Here is a 20,799-nt window from a genome sequence, read left to right as displayed (position 1 = left end):
CAGAGGTGTGAGGCAACAGTACTAACCACTGCAACACCATACCGTTCCATCTGCAAACATGTGATGTTATTACTGTATGAACAGACAGCATTTTATAAGGCACATTCTCATAAGCCAGTTGTTAAGTTGCAGTTAAAATGTTTTCTAAAAGCAAATAACATGTTCCTCTCTCAGGCCTCTGTGGAGCCTGGTGCTGATGTCACCTACAGCTCCATTCTCCTGCCAGATCCTCAGGTAAGATGGTTTTATGTAAATCAGTGTTCAGCATGAGTATCACAATGAGAGTAAAACATATATCAATAATGTCCTCACTGGCTACATCTACACCTCAGCTGATCTCTCAGATCCATGTGTATCAGAATTAGCTGTAATGTACCAAGAAGTACCATGATACCCCTGATATTTCACAGTGATTTGGAGGAGAGGTTTTGGGAGTTCATGGGTTTGTGGTTTCTGTGCAAAGGTTGGTCTCGTACCTCCACTGTAAGCAGCTAAATACTCTCAGCAGGTGTCCTCTAGATGTTCTTCACACCATCCTGCTAGAACCCCAGCCAGCGATGTGGTCTACAGCTCAGTCGCCCTGAAGCACAGAGAGGTGAGTTTGAAGAATCTGCTCTAACGTGAGCTGTGATACATTTAGTCTGTGATGCTTCATGTGTGTCGTATGTTTCCTTTGACGCTGCATAGAGCCACAATTCCAACATCATATACGCAGCTACTTCGGCTTCAAATTATAAAGCAGATGAAAGTGAACTAAAGAAGTTTCCTAGATTAATCTATTGCTCTGGTTCATTTCCGGTTCCTGTAGCAGTAACATTAACACACCACACTGCCTGAAATGCTAAGGAAGCTGCCTCAGAAGCTGAAATGATGAATCATGTAGCCGATGTTAATGCTTATCTGTTCCTTTTCCAGTAGGGGGCAGCAACACAGAGAGGCTCCTCTACATGTGGGGAGCTGCTGCTCTGGATGAGGGCTGTGAGGGAGACACAGATACTGCAGTGATCATCACCAGGGAGGAGCATCTTACAGTGATGTGAGCTGTATTTAAATAGCATGCAGCTCTCTCACATTATAGTATGATCAATGTGCTGTTTACCTCACTTGTACATTGCTTTGGACATGATGGAATAAATGTAAATGTAAGGTATTATCTTGGTCTGTGAATTGTCACTTTTCATTCATATAAATGGAAAAATATGATTAGCTGTGCTGTTTATTTAGTATAAAATAAAATGTTTGCTATTTCAATATGCATCATTTTCAAGGTATTTGCCAGTGTCTGTTTGTCTCTTGTACTGTTGAGCATTTACTGAGGTCTAAGGGCTCCGGCTTTAATTTTATGCTCTTCTTGCGCACTTCACTGCCCCCTGCTGGAGCAGCTTTGCTATTTCGCTGCCTCCCTGCTCTCCTCTGACTGTGGAATTAGAAGCTGACCTGTTAGCATTATATCACATTTTATGATAAAAGCTTTAGCTTTAGGTTTCCACAGAATTTTAGGCGTTTGCTTATTGATAAATTGAGTATTATTTAAAATGCAGACCACAGACTGTGTGGCTCATCATACATACTGTTAATAAAGATGCTTTTCATTAATCCTACAAGCTGCAGTGGTGTATCAGTGTGTAACACGGACGCCTCATACTTTCTGGGGTTTGGGTTTGAATTCTGCCTCGGATCTCAGTGTGGTGTTGAGTCCCCCGATTTGTGTCCCGTGCTTCCTGGGATGTGCCCCAGACTGACAGTGACCCCAGCCTGGGTAAGAGGGAGAAAGATAGATGGATGATTTTTAAACATTTAAAACCCATAAAAGGGGAGGCAGTGAAGTTACAGGGAATCAGGAAGTGAGTGTCAGTCTGCACAGATCTGAGGTCAGCGGCACACACATAAGGCTCCTCTGATGCTCCTCTTCTTCACTGATGGGCCTCCAGGTGAGGATCACTTACTCTGGGACAGGGTCTCACCCTCTCTTACTCCACATTCCGGCATATTTATACAGAAATACAAACAGAAAGTAAATGAAACATTTCAATGCATTTTGGGTTCTTCCTACATGTAAATCTTTATATTCATATGGATCATTGATGGCCACCATTCTGACCAGAATAAACAGCTGGAATCTTAGTGAATGGATGGATCTGGTTTGTTTTTATGAGGTATGAGATATTATGGTACAATGTAAATATTAAAGTCGGAAAGGCAGGTGACTTTAAGAATTTGCTCTGCTTCGGTCATTAGACAAATTCAGATCTTTCTGCATGCTGCAGAGAGTCTTGCTCACCACAATTTCCCACTTTCATCGTTCACTCATTCTCACATTGGGAAGAGAAGAGCAGCTCAGCAGGTAGCTGCATGCACTGCTGATGACGGTCAAGCTGTTGAGGTCAGTATGCTGCAGACAGCTAGTCCAGTAACTATGGAGCAGATTTTGTCGGAGGTTAAACCCATGACCACTCGTTTAAATTGCTTGGAGGAATCTGTCAGAACTCCTCTAGAGGGCATGGATGGTGCCGTAAACGACATAAAGACGTCTGCTACCTCACTGAAACATTCTCTTTCAAACCTTTATAACCTAGTGACTAGTGTAGAAAGGCATTTATGCGAGGCTGAGAGCAGAATCTCCAGTAAGGATGATAGCTACGACCGTCACAACATCGACTTACTCAGCCTGCAGAAAACAGGGGACTGGCTTCTGCTAGTAGGTGACAATTTAGAAAACCACAGGTGGCACAAGAATTTGAGTTTAATTTTTCTCCTTTAGTACAAAGAATTAAAAGGGATTTGAAGAAATGTCCATCTTCACCAACCTCCTTTCTTGCCAGAATTAATGTTATAAAAATGAACTTACTTCCTTGACTAAACTATTTATTTCAGAATTTCCCATGCTGTATCATGAAGACATTTTTTTTTATTTTAAATTCTTTCATTTATCGTTACACCTGGAACAATAAACACCCGAGAGTCAAGTTTTATAAACTTACCAAACCAACAGATCTGGGGGATTATCCTTGCCTGATTTACAACACTACTGTTGTTCTGCCACAATTAAAAATATGTTGATTGTGAAGATTCTCAGTCATCCAGGTCATGGTTATCCAAAGAACGCTGATTCAGTGACAACTGGACTTGTTTAGTTCATTGAAAACATCTCTCCCTTCAACCCAGAGGACTTTCTGAATTCTGCCTGACTGGTTAGAGTAGCAGGTTTATAAATCCTTTATAAAGCCCTCAAGTCGTTAATACTTGATGGTCACCTGTGGGTTGTTGTTTCCTTTGGCTTTCATGTATGTCACTGTGACCACCTGGGCCAGGGTGTGAATGATTATGAAACCATCTCAGTAGAGATGAAAGAACTGCATTGTAAATGGGTGATAAATTATGCCTAAGGCCACCTCCTCTGTTTAACGAGGGTCCTTCAATCTTGCAGTAAACTGCTTCTCTCACACCTCGTTTGAAGCAGTCAGCCTCACTGTCTAGAATCTTAACGTCCTGGTCACCAAAGGAGTGGCCCTTGACTTTCAGATGTAGATGAACTGCTGAGTCTTGTCCTGATTAGCTGGCTCTTCTGTGTTGAGCCTTGCGTTTCTGGAGCTGCTGTTTGGTTTCTCCTGTGTACAGATATGTACATTCCACACTGCACTGAACTGCATATACGACGTTGCTCTGTGTCCGTGTGTCTTGTCCTTGGTGTGGACCAGTTTCTGTCTCAGTGTGTTGCCTGCTTTGAAATATACAGGGATGCCGTGTTTGTTGAAAATCCTCCTGAGCATGTCTGGGTTTCCTGTACACTTCAGTGTTGAGGTTCCTGTCCTCCTCAATGTGTAGCGCACAGTCCAAGAAGGCCAAGCTATTGCCTGTGACATCTTCTCGAGTGAATTTGATGTTAATGTCCACAGCGTTGATGTGTGTGGTGAAATTCTCCACCTCACCCTGTTTTTATGTTGACTCAGGTACCATCCACATACGGTACCTGAACCAGTGGTAGGGTATGATCACTAGGAACGAGCTCAGGGCTCTGATCTCTACTTCTTCCATGTAGAGATTGGCCACAATAGGGGACACAGGTGAACTCATGGCACAGCCGTGTTTTTGTCTGTAAAAACATTCATTGTACTTGAAATATGTAGTGGAGAGGCACAGGTCCAATATAGTGTTGACTTGGTTGATGAATCAACACGATTCTTTATGGATTGGTTTGGAGTCTTTACCCAGCCACCAGCATTTGCTTAAATCTCAACCTTTCATCAGGCAATCTCTGTTAGAGATAATATTATTACATATTACACTTTGTTGCTATGTTGAGATGAGAAAAGATATTTTAAAATCCCCTGGACTTTCTCCTTACATTCACCTTTGACTTTACATCCTGATTTTCATGTACAGTTAAGAATCACTGGTTTATTTGTTGAACAATCTGTTATATATTTCAGATCTACTGATTGATGACTCCCTAAAGTCTTTTAAGTAACTTAGGACCAATTATAGCATCGCAAATAATGATTTTTTTTTAAAGTTCTTTCAGATACGAGACTTTATTGACTTTCTGTTAAAGGAGAATGGGACATGTTAGAAGCTTTCAGAACTTGAAAATCTCTTACTCTCTGCCAGAACATTTCAAGTAATATTTCTGAGATTTATTTCTTACTCCTGTAATGCATAGTCTTTTGCTGCTTTTAACCCAATTTGGCAACATGACCTGGATGTATTATTTAGCCCTGCAGACTGGAACACGGTTTGTACCAAGATCTTTCCCAAATATACCTCGATTTCAATACATGAACAAAATGTTTAGTTTTTTCATAAGACATATTACACAGCAGCCCGCCTCCATAGAATGTTCCCTAATATTTCAAACCTGTGGTATAAATGCAAAGCACATGCTGGATCATTTTTCCACCTGTTTTGGTCTTGTGAACATATATAAAAGTTCTGGAAAGAGGTTCAGTCTCTAATGCAAGACATTCTTGAGAAGCAATTTACAATATCCTCTCTCTTTTATATATTGGACCAGGGGATTTTAAAATTTGCTCACTACTCTATTTGTCATGCCCGGCCCCTCTGATCCTCATGTGTGCCACGCCCCTCTGATTATCCACGTGTGCTTCCCCGATCGTACCCAGCTGTTCCTTGTTATTTCGCCATGTCTTTTCTTTATTAGTCCACGTCTTGCCCTGCCTGGTTGTCCGTCATTGATGTTAGTGTCTGAGCGATGTCCTGCTATTCCCTTAGCCCTCTATCCCCTAATAAATCCCCAGTTTTCCCGTATTCCGCCTGCCTGCCTGTTCCTTCCTGCCAGCCAGCCCGTCGCTACACCCGCGATCCTGACACTATTGTTTTTAGCAAAAATGCATTTTGCTTCTCAGATCCATTCCCCTTGTTCCTATGTGAGGATGTCACAGATATCAGCCCTTCTCCTGAAGGAGAAATTGACACATGATCTGAACCATAAATCAGACAGATTCTGGAGACTTTGCAGTCCTGTGTGCTTCTATCTGCAAGATCCTGTAAAGTGATACTGCTGGTATTAAATTTGTCAATTTTTTTTTTTTTTTTGATGCAGTGCTGTGGAGTGTGGGATGGGCATTGGGTAGTAATAAACAAATAATTAAAAAAATCAGAAAAGACAAATTCTTGCTCTATGCTCAGATCAAAATGTGCACAGCATATTAAATCTTTTAAAATTCATGGCACTTTACAGGCAGAGCTGAGCGGATTGACCGGCTAATATTCCCACAGTGACTCTTCAGGAGTTCTTTTACACCAAGTTCTGTATTTTCCAATTAGCACCATGAAAGTACACAATGGGAAAACTGGAAGATTTAACTGGGATTGTTAATCTGTGGTGTTCATGGGTATTATGCTCTCCCACCAAGTAACAATTATTTAAGGCTCTTTGTAGACTTGAAGTGTATGCATTGGGTAATACTGACTGCATGTTTTATTTTATACTAAAATTGTCTGTTTTTGTCCACAGCTATAGGATCCTGGGATTCAGCAGCCTCTGTAGATATGAACGTTGGGATGACTTTCCCACACATACAAACACAAATGCTTGTTAAACATGCCTGCCGCATATCCATAGGATGGGAGATTAACTCCATCAAGCGAAAAGCAGGCCGATACAGCCAAGGTGGGCTGGGCATTAGTGAGCATGGGAGGAAGCAGGAGTCGAGAACTGGAAGAAAGATGGTGGTGAAAAAGTGATGGAGAAAAGGTTAGCTGGTGTTCTGCGTGTTCTTAAGGACTTGTGCGGGGCGCTCATGAATATGTCACTTGTGCCAAGGTTGCAAGGTGAAATTTACCCCCTACTGGTCTGATGAAAATGTTATTATTATATATTAAGTTAAATTAAATAAAGTTACAGTGCAAAGTTATATTTGACAATGTCAATGTGTCAGAATAAGTATTTGGGACTATATACCATGTTTACTATGGATGCATAACTGGTTGGGCTCTCTCCCCTTTCACGCCCTGGGAGGAAAGCCTACAGTCGCCTATGTTTCTGAGTAATAACCGGGATATCATCGCCTGTTCCATGTTAGCGCCCTCTTGCTGTGGCCTCAGCGGGAGCCTGGAGCCCTTCCCACATGCCCATTCTCCTGCTCTGTCCTGCCACACATCCAGCAAACCCACGGGAGTTGGGCAGGACAGAGCAGTCTGTTCCCACACTGACAGCACGGTAGCAGGCACTGGCTCTGCTCTCTCTCTCTCTCTCTCTCTCTCTCTCTCTCTTTCTTTCTGGAATGTTCCCAGAGCCAAACAGTGACTGTCCCGGGTTACGAGCCCCGACAAAGAAACACATTATGATGTATGAAATGCTTCATCTCACCTGCCCATTAACCCTCGTTTATTATTCTACATCCAACCAGCTGCTCTACTGTATATTTCACATTATTCGCATTTCAGGTTTACTGACTGGCAGAGCAGAGTTTTCTCAGTCATAATCATAAACCACAGTCTCCCTGGCTCAGAGGAAGCACCATTAAAAATGGAGAATCTTTCAAACGTGAAGTAAATGGTTTGTGGTTTTCAGGTCACACCTCCCAGCCAGGGCCCACCAATCAGTGGGCCTCTCAGAGTGTGATGTAACACGCAAAACCAGGACCACTCATTTGTCACCCTACAGTAAATCCATGCCAGCCCATGAATCAAGAGGAAAAGGGGACAGATCCATCCATTCATCCATCCATCCATTTTACAAACCGCTTACCCTACTGGGTTGCGGGGGGTCCGGAGCCTATTCCGGAAGCAATGGGCACAAGGCAGGGAACAGCCGAGGATGGGGGGCCAGCTCATCGCAGGGCACACTCACACACCATTCACTCATGCATTCACTCCTATGGGCAACTCCAATTAGCCTCAGCATGTTTTTGGACTGTGGGGGAAACCGGAGTACCCAGAGGAAACCCCACGACGACATGGGGAGAACATACAAACTCCGCACACATGTGACACAGGTGGAGACTTGAACCTGGGTCCCAGAGGTGTGAGGCAACAGTGCTAACCACTGCACCACCATGCCGCCCAGGGGGACAGATCAAAATTTTAAATAAAGACATCATACACCTATTTGTCTACACCAAATGAAAATATCCAAGTGTAATCTATTGGTTTCTGGTTTAACACCCATTAAATGACCTCATCAGTAACTGACAAAGCAAACATGAATCAAAACATGATTTAAACAGCCACTTCTATGTGTAATAATGCTGATCAGGCTTGAGCTTATCCCCACATTGTTTGCACTGTCCTGCCCACACACTATCTCCAGATCCTTTGCAGTTTTTGCATATTGCTGCTGCTATGTCTGCACATATATATATCTCTATATCTCTCTCTCTCTCTCTCTCTCTCTCTCTCTCTCTCTCTATATATATATATATATATATATATATATATATATATATACATATATATATATGGGGCGGCATGGTGGTGCAGTGGTCAGCACTGTTACCTCACACAGGACCAGTGTTTGACTCTCTGAAATGGCTCCATGTGTGTGGAGTTAGCATGTTCTGCCCGTGATGTTGTGGGGTTTCTTCTGGGTACTCCGGTGTCCCCCCACAGTCCAAAAACCCACTGAGGTTAACTGAAGTTACCAAAATGTTCATAGCTGTGAGTGTGCCCTACAATGGGCTGGCGCCCCATCCTGGGCATCCAAGATCTCCCCCCAACCCTAAATAGTACAAGTGGTTACAGAAAATGGATGGATGGATGAACCATAAATTGACCATCTGTATTTTTTACCGACCTGGATCTAAGTACAGTAATACTTGTTCCATACTCACATAGATTTTATTGGTTTTATTTTATTTTTACTTATTCTATTTTTCTTAATTTATGTTCTGTGTTGTCTATGAATGTATGCACCCACATTGCCAAAACAGGCGAACATGCAGATGTACCTGGCCAGTGAATTCTGACAAAGTGATTTCTGATTATAAATGACACAGTAAGTGGATGCTGTCCATGGTGCTGAAAACCTGGACCATCAAATTCTGTCATATCTCATCACCTTCCAATCAAAGAAGAATAAAATGCATACTGTAAGCACGTTCTAGGATGTGTAAAATGTAAACACAGTAAAAGCTCTTTTTGTGTAAACATTATAAAATGGAACACTTTGAAAACACATCAGATCTTAATGGGAAAAAATAGTACTGGATATCTATACAGATACGGACTGGGTAATGTGTCTTGCAGAAATTTCATTTCAGAATCGTACTCAGTAGTTTGTATGGCCCCCACGTGCTTGTATGCATTCCTGACAATGTTGGGGCATGCTTCTAATGAGACGACTGAGGGTGTCCTGGGGGATCTCCTCCCAGATCTGAACCAGTGCATCACTGAGCTTCTGGACAGTCTGAGGTGCAACCTGGCAGGGCCGGATGGCCCGAAACATAATGTCCCAGAGGTGTCATATTGGATTTCGGTCAGGCGAGCATGGGGGCCAGTCAATCGTATCAATTCCTTCATTCTCCAGGAACTGCCTGCATACATCTTGCCACATGAGGCCGGGATTGTTATGCACCAACGGGAACTCCTCCACCAGTGTCGGGTCTGACAATGGGTCCAAGGATTTCATCCCAATAACTTATGGCAGTCAAGGTGCCGTTGTCTAGCCTGTAGAGGTCTGTGTGTCCCTCCATGGATATGCCTCCCGAGACCATCACTGACCCACCACCAAACTGGTCATACTGAACAATGATACAGGCAGCATAATGTTCTCCACAGCTTCTCCAGACCCTTTCACATCTGTCACATGTGCTCAGGGTGCACGGTGCCGGGCAGTGAGCACAGCGCCTGCAGATGGGTTAAGGACCTTCTACGGCCCTGTCCAGCTCTTCTAGAGTAACTGCCTGTCTCCTGGAATCTCCTCCATGCCTTTCAGACTGTGCTGAGAGACACAGCAAACTTTCTGGCAAAGGTACGTATCGATGCGGAATCCTGGAGGAGTTGGGCCAGCCACCCTGACCCAGGTCTCATGTCTCCCTCCTGCTCCAGCCCTGCAGTCCCCTTGGAGTACTCCTGTCCTGCAGGGCCCTCGGGGCTCCCTTGTCTTCATCCTGCAGGTCCTTCAATACCCTCTGATCCTAGTTCCTGTTGCAGTCCTGCAGTCTCTTCATCGGCCCTCTGTTCCCATCCTGCAGTCCCCTCATCACCCGTCTGCTCCTGTCCTGTCGTCCCCAGGAGCCCACTGGATCCAGCCATGCCGCCGCTCAGCCCAGGAGATCCTTCATTTAGACTTATGACGGTCAACTCACCCTGTCTTTTTGTGTCTCATTCCCGGTCTATCAAACCCTCCAGTGTCCTTTCGACCCTGGTCTGTTTTTACCCAGTGCCTTCCTCCTCTGTTCCCGAGTCTGGCCCTCACATTGAGCACCTTTTGTACCCTTCCCTTCCATTTCCTGTACTCCATCCCAGTCCCCACCTCATGTCACTCATCCTGTCCCCAATTTATGTGTTCCTGGTCCCATTGATCTGTTTCTTGTCTGGTTCCCTCATCTGGTGGTCCTACCACAATTCCATGTGTTTGGCCTTTCTGTCCATGCTCCATTATTTCACCTCCTGGCTCTGTCTGTCCAGTTCCTTAGCTCCCGTTAGTGGGGTTTTTTTCGCCTCCTGTTCTGTGCTTTAAGTCTTTTATTCTCCTAGTCTTTCTGGCCCTGGCGGTGCCCTTGCATGCCCAGCGTTCCCGCCTTTGGTGGGGGGGTACAGTCAAGGCCAGCACCCATCCGACTCCACCCTTCATGTCTCCTACCCTTCAGTCCCTAGTGTGTTTTCCCCGGTTTCCCACACCACGGCATAGCTCAGTGGGTACTGTTAACCCTCCAGTCATGGGTTCAATTCATTGCGTTTTGTTGCTGTGTGTTTTTCCGCCGATGCTCCTACTTCTGTTGGGGGTGTTGCCTTGATATGCTAGTTTATTGTAAAGCTTGGTTTCTGCATGCCGCGTACTGAAAATTAATACATTTTGTCGATTGTATTTCTTCCGCATAGTAAGTTGTGTTCGCATTTCAAGGTGGCACATAATCTGTTTCATATGTTTCAAGCTGAGACCACAGTTACTGTTAAAGGAATCCAAGTATAGTGAGGGCCACATGAATGGTGTGTGTGTGAATGGTGTGTGAATGGTGTGTGAGTGTGCCCTGTGACAGGCTAGCCCCCTGTCCTGGGTTGTTCTCTGCCTTGTGCCCATAGGTTACAGGATAGGCTCCAGACCCCCCGTGACCCAGTAGGATAGGTGGTTTCAAAAATGGATGGATGGATGGACTATGACTAATTAATCCATAGTGACAACCCTACAGTACAAATTAAATCCAATTGTGCTGTGCTCAAATTTTTAAGGCTAAAAGTTGATCCTAAGTTGCCTATTTAGGAGAAAAATAATGTGTCTGTGATAGTCCTAAGAGCAATTCACAAATCCCCTTAGCGCTCAATGTAGCAGCTAAGTCTAAGAGGACTAAAAAGTAATTGAGAGAACTCCTAAGTCACTAAGAGCATTTCACAAACAGCAGCAAATGGCTGCTGGCAAATCACATCGCAATATCATGATACATTAAAGGAACGCTGCGTTACTTAAAGGATACTGTGTCAGTCGGGAGGGAATAATGATTGTTGTGGAGCTTGTGAGGGATGCAGTAACATTTGTATATTTATTACATGAATATGAGGTAATAAAATGGACAAAGTTGCAATGAACTGAATTTTGACAATAAAGTTCACTTTGACTTGATTAGGGCTCATGCAGTTTAAAGTTCTGCACGGGGTTCAGTTCAGCAATTTTCATACTGTCCCTGCAGGTGTGTCCACACTGAAAACGGTGACTGTACAGAGAGGAGGATCTGTCACCATCCTATGTCCCTATGATGACAGTTATAAAGCACATGTGAAATACTGGTGCAATGGGAGTGACTGGAGTTCATGTACTCCCATAGTACGCACTGACTCTTCAAAGATAAGTAGTGAAGTGTCAATCAGAGATGATCCTGACCAGCGAGTCTTCACTGTGACCATGAACAATCTGACAGATGGGGACTCTGGTTACTACTGGTGTGGTGTGGAGATCAGCAGAGGTTCAGCTGTGGGAACACGGGTTTACCTGTCAGTCACTGAGGGTAAGATGTCTGTACTGCAGACTGTAGCCAATGAGATGGACATTATGTAACATGTCATTCAGGCAGAAAGGAAGGACATTAACACAAACACAGGAGAGAATATTTTTAATATTAATATTTTGAAACAATTTGTTGTCAGTTACTGATTGATTATACTATACTGTTAGTGTATCTATGAATGTACAGAAAGATTAACTTAGACATTAGTATTAACTCTATGAGAGACATCCCAAAATACAGCCTGATAACCTCATCAGATACAGGTTCTGCCCTTTATCAAATACATGAGTGTCTGATCTGCATGTTACACCTGGCAGCTGTACAGAGGCCTCAGGATTCACATATTTCTAGTTTATGACACATTTGTATAATATGACAAATATTACAGATCTATTTTCTCAGTCAGACACCCAGTCAGATGTCTTTCATAAAACATCACAGGCATCAGCTTACAGGAAACAGACAGACAGACATATTCATCTTACAGCCATTTATCATGTGTGCAATGTTTGGAAAACGTTACATGTAGGTTTTTACCGTCATACATCAAAAACTTTATTCCCTTCAAATTTCAGACATTTGTAGGGATTAGTTGTTACTAAAGCTGTACAGACTGGGTGATTGTCTGGAGGTAGTTTCTAACTGCAGCAAAGGCCAGTGTTACAGTTACACTCTGTAATATCTGACCCAGTTCCATCATAAATACATTATGATTTATTAATAACATTATTTATCTCACCTGCCCACTATCAGGGCCCTGGGATGTGGACACTTTGGTCACAGCCCTAATTTATTATTCTGCATCCAAACAGATATTTTAAGAATATTTCTGGTTATTCATTTTCAGTTTTAGAAATGACCTTGCACAGTCTGTACTAACTGACAGATCAGGGCAGAGGTGCTGTAAAAAGGGGGGGTAGAGTTAAGATGATTTCATGGATCCCCAATTGATGGGGCGCTAAGAAAATAGGAACATGATTGGATTGGTCCGGGCTGGGGGCCCAATCTGATATGCTTTCAGGGGCCCAAAATCTGTAGTGGCCCCCAGGAACAGGGATGTTTATTTGTTATGTAACAATCCTTTCTCTTGTTTCCACTGCTGTCCATTTTTGGCAGATGATGAAGAAGGAGGGAATAATGAAAAACAGAGGTAAGCATCCAGCAGCACTTACAGCAGTGGGGTGTCCAGCTATGAGCGTCTCCCTGATCACACAGTGATGGGAAACTTCTGTTATTTTATGGGAACATTGTTTTTCTTTTATTCCTTAATTATAATTTCCCTGTGATGGCATCACATCCAGGTTGAGGCCCTGCTTTGTGCCCTACTGTATGGCAGTTGTGCCTAACTGGCAGTTAAAATTCTGTAGCTATTTTCATATTATTTTGTTAATGTCTCCTGTTACTCACATGCAGCCTGTGTAATACTACAGATGTGGCTGTACCGTGTTGTTATAAAGCATGTCAGACTTTACTGTTCAAATCCAGCCTCTAATTCAGCTCTCTGCTCCAGCTCTCTCTGTATGTAGGACTGGGCTTATTGGTGCTGCTGTTCATGCTTATAATTCTATCAGAATAGATTCACTGCATTGTTCTTCAGATTAAAATGTGTTACGTGTGACTGACAGACACACTGATGTGACGCTCTCTGACAGGTGGGAGCAGGTTCTGGATGCTGTACTGAAAGCTGGGACTGGTGTGTTTTATCTGATCTGCACCATCATCGCCATTCAGCTGCACTGGAGCTCCTGCAGAAAGAGGGGATCCAATCAGAGAGAAGCAGAGGGAGGAGCCAAAACAAACCACGGGTCTTAAGAAATTCTAATTAAATATACAAGCTTGTTTATCCTGATAAAATGAGTAACGTACAGCCTCTATTAGCTCATATACTGTAAATGAACAAACCTTAAGGCTGTATCAGCAGGGTCATGCTGTGCTTGTATGAAATGTGTCTTCATATACGTAGCTCTGTTAATGTTTTAGCCATTTTTTGTGCATGAATATCAATGTTGCAGAGGAATCTGGCGGGGGGGGGGGGGACCTTTGTGGAGCAGAACGAGTCAGAAGAGCAGGAAAATTAATGGTTATGCTAACTGCAGTGAGGCCTCTCTCACACGGCCCTGCTCAGTCTGTACAGTCATACCATGAGAGTCAGTGGAATATAGAGAGGTTGGTCTGCAGTGTTGGATTACCTGATGGGAACCAGTAGAGCCAGTGCTTTGTACGACCGATAGCCTTTGCTTCACATGCGCTTTGCTGCCACCTGCTGGTATAACTGTAGTATAAGGTTTAATAATAATTTACTCATTAGTGAAAGTAAAATTATTTGTTCTGATTTAATAAATGATTGATATAGATATGGTTTACTGTGCAGTTTGTATTTTCTGGAGTTATTAAACTGATTAAAAAGAAGAAGCATTTTTCAAGCTTAAAGTGAATGTTTTTGTGGTTTTCGGGTAACTTTTCCATGCCAGAGCCACCAATCAGTGACCCTGTCAGAGAGTGATGTAACACAGAGCTGTCAATATCTGTCCCAGTTTCCCTCTTTGTCCAGCTGGTGTCGCTGGTCATTCCACTTTCTGTTCCCCTGGTCTATTATGCTTCACAGGTCCTAGTGTGTTCCACTGCTGCCTGGGCTCTTGTGTGGCTGAATGGGCTGAATGTTTAGCAGAAAACCAAGCATTTTCTCTGCCATGGATTTGAGGCTCTCCAGAGGCCAGCTTCACTTTGACATTTTGAGTTTTTGTTTTTTTCCCATTGTTACCTTGCATTCTGGTTGTCTCTGTATTGGTTCTTGTTTCTGTACCTGTGTCTGGTTATCCTTGTGTGCACCTACAGTTGTACAGTAGGATCACACACGCACATACAACAGGGCTGAGATTCCAGGGCGCCTGAGGCAAGGACCAGCCTGGTATGAGAGGTACTCAATGGCCAAGGCACAAAAGGGGGGTTAGTGATCTCACACATACACACACACACCCACACACAGATAACAAGGGAGGCCAGCATTCTAACTTTTATGCCCCAAAAATTTAGCGACCTACGGACAGCAGAGTAGACCTGAAGGACAGGGGTCCCTTGACTTAGCACACATCCTCCTCCCCGTCCATCCTGCCTTACATACCATGAACTCACCCAAGACCCCGAAGAAAGTTTCTTTTAGTTGCTTTTATATACCCTGTATATTTGTTTACTCATGACTACTAGAATTTAGTGATTAATTGTCATTGTTGACACACCACAGCACACAGTGCACAATGACGAAACGTGTCCTCTGCATTTAACCCATATGTGACCTCGTGATGTAGTAGGGGGCAGCTAATACGCTCAGTGCACGTCACAGTTCCGGGTTGGTTTATACCAGCTGATTAACTTCCGGTTACCCCGGCGCGACAGACATGGCTCTTCAAGACGGACCTCGTCTGACAGTCAATGATGTGGACAGACTTGTCAGGACATCATGCCCCACTCCCTCCAGCAAACGGGAAAAGGAATTTAAGATGTATATCGGCAGCAACATCGACAATTATGAGGGTAAGTCGTTACGCTGAAATGTTACGTCGTAGCAGCTAGCGTTACAATGCTATCGTTTAGATGGCTAAAGTAAAATGCAGCTGTTTTGTTTGAATATGACCGACAGACTTGTTAGCTAACTTTCGATTGTGAGTTGGTGTGTTTTCTTTCATGCAGATACTATCAAGATACTGTATAAAAATGTAACGTTACTGTCTCAAATTGTGTGCTCACCGTCCTTCCTCCCAGTGTCAATGATAAACAAGGTGACAGGAGAGCTCAGCGTGAGGGCAGTCTGTCATAGATCGATGAGGAAAAGTGAAAAGCCACACGACTTGAGAGCAGGGTCATTATTAGGGCAATGATTAGGCAAGCTGATAAAGTGCTTGTCAGCTTAAAAGTAATATTATCCAAGCAAAATATATGATATTTCTATGAATTAATATATTTTCTCTGTTAGCCTCATATAGAATTCAGTATAATTGTTCTTATTAATGCTATAGCTGTAAAGCAATATCTCATCCAAGCTTCTTTTTCTCCCTAGATAGTATTAAATCACTCAACCTGATGTTTTGGTGAGCACCCATTGTTCCTGTGTGGGGGCTGTGCCTCATGCAATCATTTGGTTGCCCTTCTTTATCAGACTGCTCATTATTCGCAGCTAAACATCCCTGCTGCATCCCCAGTACACAGCTGCACAGATCCTGAGCAGTTCTGGCATAAACCAAGGACACTGGTATGTCATTTAACATGTCAACTGTATACATTATAGCTATTGTTATGCCATGTTGGGTGTTAGGCTGGGCCCAGTTGGAGAAATGGAGATTCGATATCCCAGAAATTCCACAACAGACTGTGTAAGGTGACATTATCTTAACTTTGTAGTTTTTACATGTAACCCGTTTTACATATGTTCTGGCAGAAGTTTGCTATAGTGATAATAATATACAGTATATATACAGTATTTGAGGTGCGACGGTACTGGTATCCCACAGTACGGTACGTACCTTGGTATTTGGGTCACGGTTTTGGTTCAGTTTAAACACAACAAAACAAAAAATAAACTGCCTCTTATTTGCGTATAAAATATGTAGAAATGTATAACTAGTATAATAGTATAAATGTATAATAGATGTAGAAATCTCAAACTTACAAAATGTTAAAGTGCCTCTTAAAGTGCTCTAAACACAACACAGTAATCAGAGTGAACATACTTTCAGAATCGGCTACATTCACGATGTAAGGTGCACTATCATTCATTACCATTATGGGCATGAGGTATTTATTCCTCTGCTATTATCAGATTCTTCTGTAAGAAGATAAGCCTGTCAACATTGCCAGCTGCAAGTCGAGAGCAACTTGCACTTACAATGTCCCCTGCAATGCAGAAAATTCTCTCACTTGCAACAGAAGTTCCTGGGACACAGAGGTGACATCGTGCAACTTTTGCGACATGGGGGAACTTGCTCTCATTTGCCCCCCACCACATGAAAGGATCAGCATCTACATTAATAGAGTCTGCTAACCTGTATAACTTCACACTCAACTACCTGGGAAAGGGGAATAACCTGTTCATGTTTTTTGTAAACCTCTCCAAATATCTCTGCCATGCCTGTCTTCTTCTTTGAAGGGGGGGTGATAGCTCTTGTCCCTCTGTGGAAGGCCCTGACTCTGCTTGGCTCTGCAAGAACAATGACAAATATTTAATATATATTAAAAGCCATAAATGTCTACTGCTTTTTTGTGTTCTATCGTATTGACAGGTATTTACAAGTATGTATGTTGAATAATTTAAATGCATTTTTTACAATACAAAATTAATAATTAAATTGGCAATTAAAAAATCACACAAAACATGATAATCAAATAATACCTGTGGTTCATGTTCCAGGATTTCTGTGGCGAGATCCTTATAGGGTTCATCAAGAGAAGGCAGGGATTTAAACCTGGGATCCAGGGCTGTAGCCTTTTGGAAGTACTTCTGAAGATCAGGATCTGTGTACCTTTATTCCAGGTCCCGTCCAATGGCTACTTTGGCTTCTTTGATTGCTGTACTGTCTTCATCTCCTGGTGTCATGGATTTGACAATCATTTCCTTCAGAGGGAGGATCATTGATATGGTGGGTTTGTTTCACTGCTCATGAGAGTTGTCACAGTTTTCAGTAGTTTGAGTACTTCAATAAGTTGTTCTGCCATGTCCTCGTTCACGTGATTCCTCAGGTTTTTGTCCATTGTTAATGCAGAATAGATGGCAGGCTGCTGTTCTTGCATATCGTGCCAACATGTCGTGTGCTGTGTTCCACCGAGTTGTAACATCGTGAATTAAATTGTGCTTAGGAAGATTTAACATCTCTGGTTTCACAGTCAGTGCCTGGTGGGCTGTGGTGCTTTTGTGGAAAAAGGTGACAACATTCATAACTTTCCCAAGGAGGCGGGACACCCCATTGATTGACAGTGCTTTCTTGGCTGCGAGGTTTACAGTGTGAGCAAAGCAGCCCATATCTGGTCCCAGTCCGTCTGTTTCATTGACTGCATTCATAATATTTGCTGCGTTATCTGTGGAAACTGGTATGGTCATATTGGGCTGCTCCAGCTTCCAATCAGTCACTACATTTCTCAATTCCTCTGCCAAGTGTGCAATTGTGTGGCTTTCACACAGGGGACGAGTCTGCAGTACTGCGCTCTTCATCTGTATAGTGTATAGTGGACCGTCACAGTCAAGTAACTCTGTTGTTCAGGAGGTTCAACTATCCGTGGTCAGTGCAAGGCTCTGTGCTTGAGCCAAATAGTTTTAGATGGCTTTGCGCGCTTTGTCATAGAGGTCCGGAATTATAACTTTGTTGAAATGTGTACGGCAGGGCACAACGTAACGTGGGTCGAGGGTTTTAATTACATGGCAAAACCCCGCATCTTCGACAACAGAAAAGGGTTGCAAATCTTTAGCGATGAATGTTCCCACTGCACGGGTTATTTTCTTATGTTTATCGGATGTGGCAGGGTCTGTCTGTTGAAAAGCTTTTTCGATAGATACTTGTTTACCTGCAGTTACCTTTTCGTCTGTCCTCCATTCAGGAACCGTTATATCAGCATGACTATGCTTGAGATGCTTAGCCATATTGCTCGTGTTTCCATTAACGTATGGGACACGTATTAGGCAATGTTTACAAACAGGTCATTGTATTCTGCTGTGAACCCGAAAAAAATCCATCCTGGAGATTTGTACGAAGCCGGTGCTTCTTCAGACTTGTGCCTCTCAGCTGTTCCGCTAGTGCTGGTCATGCTTGTGTGTTTCCCTTTCTTTCCGTGTCTGTGTACCGAGCTGCGAGCTCAGCTCCAGTTACGTCAGTGTGAGAGAGGGCGAGTGGGTGGAGCCACAACAGTGATTGTACATTAACTCACGGTGGAGGGCTTCCTCTCATTGGCGCTTACTGCATAACAGTAACCTGATAAGCATTAAGCGCCATTTTCAAAAGGAACTGCAAAACCAAAATACCGCGGTACACAAAGGGCGTACTGGACCATTTAGCGCGTACGGTCCGGTATTTTACTGAGTACCGTTGCAGTATTTAAGTGCCTGCCCCCACCCTGTTCCCGAGTCGGCCATAGTATTTGTTCCTGCGTGCGGCTGCTCACTCCCTGCCTTTCTCTGTGTTCTGCATTGTTTTCTTCTGTGCTTCTCCCTGCTTTCATTCTTGTTTTCTACCCCTCATGCTTCCTTTTGTTTCTCTTTGTTTTGAGTTCAGATACAATAAAGTCCCTTGTTGTTTCTGTGAGCTGCAACATGGATCGTCCATCACTCCCCCATGCCCCACTTACCAATTCTCTATAGAGGGGATGTAACCTATAGTACGCTACTCTCCCTAAACCGCTGCTTAGAGACTTGGTGCACATCTCAAAACATTGCCTTCATTTATAATTAGATTGAAGATTCCAGAGGGTTATTCGTCACATACAGTCTCTGAGTCACCCTATTTGGCTGTGTAAAAATATAAGAAAAAATAAGTAAAAAGTAAAGTAGGAGTACAAAAGAAAAATTCAATATATAAATACATAAAAATTAGGATCTTTTCTGGGAACAGCCTGGTTTCACCCTAACTGGAGAGGATCATTTATGTTATCCCAGAATGGCGAGTATATTACCTGCCTGACTGAGAGCAGCACCCAGACCTCAGCTTTGCCATCTTAAATCAAAGGCTGTTTATTCTCCCACCTTTAGATCATGTTCGGTCTTCACCCAGGTGCTCCGTCACACGGCAACTATTTAGAAACAGTTGAGTGAGCATAGAAAGGATATTGTAAGTATTGTTAGACCAAGACTTAGATCTAAATGTTCCACTGGGGGCTTTTGTGTGGATAACTTAATATCAATCCCATTAATAAGACTGAATGAGTCACAACATAAACCCACCATAAAATGCGCACTATTGAACATTCGCTCTTTGGGAAGTAAATTACTTCTTGTTAATGACATGGTGCTGGACACTGGTGCAGACCTGTGCTTTTTAACTGAAACCTGACTGAGACACACAGACACTGTAACTCTTGTTGAAGCCTCACCTGATGGGTTTAGTTCTATATAGAAACCACGTGGCTCTGGGCGCGGAGGCGGCCTGGCAGCTATTTTAACTCACTGATGAAAATTGAACCCAAGATTATCAAAGATAATCCACATGGTGTCCGACCCGCCCATCTATATTCTTATAGTACACAGACCACCGGGATCATACACTTTGTTTCTGAGAGAATTCGGGGAACTTCCCTCTGACTTAGTTATTAACTCCCGATTCCGGCCGACAGGAGGCCACTCATCCTGACTTTGCCCCTGTAGCTCCACTCGAGTTTGCCTTGGGTCCTGCATATTGGCCTGAGGTCACCCCCATCCTAGAGGGGATGGACCTGGAGGATACCGCTCCAGAGGACTTGGAGTGGGAACCCTTGGACCTGGTCCTGAGTCCCACGTTTCAGGCTCCAGCCTCCACCTGAGGCTTGGGCTGATTAGGCCCCAAGCACCTGCTCCATCTGTGGTGCAGACAGGGGAGCAGTACAGGGCCAGGCTGGTTCTCTGTCTTTCAAAGGGGGAGACAGGGACGTATCACTCATGCCAGCCGTCCAGGACCAGTTTCCAACTCTCCTGCCTATTACCGTCCTGCAGTCCCCCTGTCACCCTCCAGTCCCCCTGTCACCCTCCAGCTCCCATTCTGTAGTCTCCTCATCGCCCTCCAGTTCCCATGCTGTGGTTTCCATCCACACACTTGACTTGCCTCCATCTCCTAAATTGCAGCTGCTCATTCTTCATCTAGGCCTGTGGTGATCCATTCACCCCATCCTTGTGTGTCTCGTCCCCACTCTGGCAACCTTCCACTGTCCCTTTGACCCCAGTCTATTACTACCCAGTCCCTTCCTCCTCGGTTCCTGAGCCTGTTGTCCCATCAGGCTCATTTTCTTTCCTTTCCCTTTCAGTTCCCCTTCTGTTTCCTGGTCCTGGCCTCTTGTTCCTGTTCCTGTCCCTCAGTCCTCACATCCTGTTTCCAACTGGTCTCTCTCTGGTTCTGTCCCTCAGTTCCCGTGTCCTGTTCCCAGTTTATAGGTCCCTGGTCCCCAAGGTCTGTTCCCAGCTGTGTTCCCTCATCTGGTGGCCCCATCCCAGTTCCTGTTTACCCTGTCTGTC

General features: G+C 43.8%; 1 protein-coding gene and 1 long non-coding RNA gene across 2 annotated transcripts in view; both read left to right on the top strand.

The window, feature by feature from the left end:
- Positions 1 to 20,799, top strand: part of LOC125739860 (uncharacterized) — a 409,273-nt gene that overhangs the window by 288,945 nt on the left and 99,529 nt on the right. The gene's annotated exons all lie outside the window — the stretch shown is intronic.
- Positions 15,009 to 17,067, top strand: LOC125740074 (uncharacterized). Its single transcript, XR_007397440.1, has 3 exons — positions 15,009 to 15,152; positions 15,793 to 15,867; positions 17,023 to 17,067. It is a non-coding gene; the product is annotated as an uncharacterized LOC125740074 (long non-coding RNA).

Source organism: Brienomyrus brachyistius, chromosome 4, assembly GCF_023856365.1.
Source record: "Brienomyrus brachyistius isolate T26 chromosome 4, BBRACH_0.4, whole genome shotgun sequence".
Lineage (NCBI taxonomy): Eukaryota > Metazoa > Chordata > Actinopteri > Osteoglossiformes > Mormyridae > Brienomyrus > Brienomyrus brachyistius.
Note: the sequence above shows the minus strand (reverse complement) of the source record. Positions and strands in the feature narration are given on the sequence as shown.